The 4,110-nt window shown below is 41.1% G+C and overlaps 1 pseudogene; it reads right to left on the reverse strand.

The window, feature by feature from the left end:
• Positions 1–299: 299 nt before the first annotated feature.
• Positions 300–467, reverse strand: LOC145348799 (U2 spliceosomal RNA; annotated as a pseudogene).
• Between the last annotated feature and the right edge of the window lie 3,643 nt (positions 468–4,110).

The raw sequence follows: 4,110 nt of genomic DNA on the forward strand, positions 1-4,110 counted from the left end.
ATACATGATGCAATTTATAGCATGCCTGCTTATTTCAGATAGGTGGCTATTTAAATATGCAAATCAGTTCTTGTACCAGTTCTTATAACTACTGCTAACCAGCAAACAGGGCTGGTGATGGCAACTTCAGAATGGTGGTCCTAATTTTTTTTATATATATATACTTTATTCCAATTCAATCCAATCACATCAAATCCAATTCAGAGTCCCAACAAGTTGGGACATTCCCAATCCAAGGTGACAAGGGCTCTCACCTCCTGTCTTGGGCTTGATCTACATGATCCAAGCTGATTGGAGTAGGTATAGCTCCTCCTCCAAGGCTTGATCTCATTTGCATCTTAGACAAAAGGCCCAGATGCCACTTTAAAAAGTTGCTTCAAATGAAGCTAAAATGTAACCTAATGACTTCAACCAAGTACAGCATGTTGATACTACACTTGATCTTAGCCAAAAGGCCGAGAAGCAATCTCATTAAAACAGACCACATCCCCACAGAGCTCCTAATTTTTTTTTTATTTTTTTTTTGTTTGTACGGCCTGCTGTTTTAACAGTGCAAAAATACTGTTGTCTGCTATAGGTTTTGACTTGTTTCCCTCACCTTTGTGATTAGCTATCTCCTGGGATCAGCTTCCAATCCAACTCCAGCCTCTTTCATGCCAATAAACATAAAAAACATAAGAAATAGGAGCAGGAGTAGGCCATCTAGCCCTTCGAGCCTGCCCCGCCATTCAATAAGATCATGGCTGATCTGTCGTGGCTCAGTTCCACATTCCCGCCCTCTCCCCATAACCCTTAATCCCCTCGCTTATCAAAAACCCATCAACCCGCGTCTTAAAAATATTTAGCGAGGCAGCCTCCACCACTTCAACAGGCAGAGAATTCCAGAGATTCACCACCCTTTGAGTGAAGAAGTTCCTCCTCAACTCCGTTCTAAACTGCCCCCCCTTTATCTTGAGGCTGTGCCCCCTAGTCCTACTGTCCTTTCTGAGCGGGAAGAGCCTCTCCACCTCTATCCTATCCGTCCCATTCATCATCTTATATGTCTCAATGAGATCTCCCCTCATTCTTCTAAACTCTAACGAGTACAAGCCTAATTTATTCAGCCTCTCCTCATAGCTCACCCCCCTCAACTCCGGTATCAGCCTAGTAAACCTCCTCTGCACTCCCTCCAAGGCCAAAATATCCTTGCATAAGTGCGGCGACCAAAACTGCACACAGTACTCCAGCTGCGGCCTCACCAATGCCCTATACAGCTGCAGCAAGGCCTCCCTACTTTTATATTCAATCCCCCTCGCTATGAAGGCCAGCATCCCATTAGCCTTCCTGACCACCTGCTGCACCTGCAGGCTGGGTTTTTGCGACTCATGCACAAGGACCCCGAGGTCCCTCTGCACCGTCGCCTGCTGCAGTTTTTCACCACGTAAGTAATAGTCCTTCCTACCATTATTCCTACCAAAGTGGACCACCTCGCACTTGCCAACATTAAATTCCATTTGCCAGTTCCTGGCCCATTCGCCCAGCCTATCTAGATCCTTCTGCAGACTCTCCACACCCTCCGCGCAATTTGCCGTTCCACCAATCCTGGTGTCATCAGCAAACTTTGACACCATACACTCGGTTCCCTCCTCCAGAACATCTATATAAATGGTAAATAGCTGAGGCCCCAGAAACGACCCCGGGGGCCCTCCACTAGTTAGTCAATTCAACATAGCCTGCCAGTTTCTCACCCTTCCATAACCAATAGCTTGCAGTAGAGCACATGGTTGGCAATCAGTTCACTGGATGAATTCAAATAAGGCCCACACATCCGAAAATGGTTCAGACTCCCAGTGAATCCAATGTCAACTTCACACCTGCTTTTAATGAAACTTAAAAATCCATTTCAATCTTCTTACTGATAGAATTTGCTTCATTCTTATGTAACAATTATTTTTTGTGTTATTTGACCATGTCATTAACAATATAAAATTATTGTTGCAATTTTTCCCACTTGGTGAAACAAATTGTTCTTTATAGAACTTAATCATGAAGTATAAAATGACAAAATTTGATGACAATTCTTTTATTGATATGCTTTTTATTAAGCAGTTATGGTGAAGTCTTTTTAAAAAGGTAAAATTAATGCCAACTTTTACCTAGGAAATACACAAAAACAATTGAAGAGGAATTTTAAAAATGCATTATTCAATTGTAAATTAATATCATAGATTTATTACCAAATTGAAACTAGCAAATGATCGGTTTAATTTTACAGAGGGTAATGATTAGAAGTACAAAGCCAAAAATGTTACAATGTTTGTAAGAACAAATTGCTGTAAAGAGCAAGTTCAGCTTCACTCGAACTTCACTGTGAAGAGAGACCAAGTTAAAATCAAGGAAAGGGAAAATATCAGCAGGAAAGTTACCTTCAGGCTGTTCTTGTGAACCTGCTGTAAAGGCTTCAGTAGGAAATTGGGACAGCTACTTAATTTACCTGCATGTTTGCAGTTTGGTTCCTGAACTAAGGAGACTTAAGAAAAAACAAAATGAGATTTACCATCAAAAACCAATGAAGTATCAACTCTGAGTTGTCATGGTCTGTTTTTCCATAGTTGATCCCAACAGGATGTTAGCATTGACACCTCATACATAGACTTTGATATTTCTAGATTAGAGAAGGAAAATCATCCTGTGTAAGCACATTTGGAAATAGAGTAAAATGGACATTTACTCAGCTCTGATGCCATCAATGATTGAAAGCACCTGCCAATACTCACCACATAATTTACAAATAAAATATAAAAGAGTTGGAATAGGAAGCACAGAAATCTCTAGCTCAGTAAAGAAATAATATTTAAGGTCAGGAGGAGAAGGTTTAAAATGAAAAGGAAATAAATCTGAATGGAAATAGATCACTAGTCAGAAAGATTGAGGACTGAAATTTTACTGGTCACCTGCCAGTTAGATTGAAAGACAAAGCCTACACAGAATTTCAGCCTCCTGGGCTCCACAAGGCAGAGTGACAAGAGATTTTAACTCCCTCTGTCCAAATGGGAATAGATAGTGCAGAGGTAAAATAAAACCAGTAGCCATACTGCCTTGTTCCAGTTTCATCATCATTTTCCCCTGCGCCTTTTTCTGAGTGGCCTGAATTTTAAAAATGGTGTGACAAAAATTAAGCATGTATGTAAAAACAGGTAATATTAGTCAAGTCACTAATTTAGTGTACACAGAGAAAAACAGACTGAAACATGAATTTCTATGCTCAGAATAGGAGTCATTATATCTTGGACCAGAAACATAATTTAACTTGATCGTGTACTTGAAGAGGATAATTTGGAAGATTATGGCAAAAAGACTGGTGTGGGGGAGAAACTGGACAGTTCTTTCGAAGACCAAGAACAGTCATAATGGACCAAAAGGCCTCCTTCTGTGCTGTAAGATTCTACAGCCTGAATTGTGCCCACTTAGTTCCTGCTAGAAAGGGCCATTTTCAAGTTGGGAACCCGATTTCCTAAACGGCGGCCTCGGCCAACACTCTTTTTCAAAGCATCCTGCCTTTAAGCTCCCTGACAAATTAGAGAGGGCAAGTAGGATGGCATTTCCATTCTGTTGAAGGAAGAATTAAAGAGACCCTGATATGAATTTCAAGGACTCACCAATGGTTCAATTTTTGAGACTGTAGTAATAAGACCTAGGAAAGACTGCTTCCCCAGCAGTCTCTCTCTTTCCTGAAGGTCTCTGCAGGATCTGAGGGGCTAAAGTCAGGTATGCTCTTTCAAAGAAGGAAAAGGACAACCTCTCTAACCAAGCAGACTTGAACAAAGTGACTAAAGAAGCCAGCCGCAGAAATTTAGATCCTCTGATTTGAAGATAGTGCACTCAGGATCTAGTGCACACAGGGATCTAGTACATCAGGAAAGTAGGAAAAGGGAGTGTCATAACATGTCCAGGCAAGAAGCTTTATATTCTTGCTTAGCATTCTCCTGCACAACACTCCTCAGGACAACATGCCTTGCTGTTCCACTCACGGTCTCTTTGCAGATATTTCATGTCCCAATTTGAGAAGATAATGCTTATCCTCTGCCAATTACCATTCTCATCCATGCCTCACAATCACCTTCCAACAAA

The sequence above is a fragment of the Carcharhinus amblyrhynchos genome, chromosome 9, assembly GCF_965287045.1.
Source record: "Carcharhinus amblyrhynchos chromosome 9, sCarAmb.v2.hapA, whole genome shotgun sequence".
Lineage (NCBI taxonomy): Eukaryota > Metazoa > Chordata > Chondrichthyes > Carcharhiniformes > Carcharhinidae > Carcharhinus > Carcharhinus amblyrhynchos.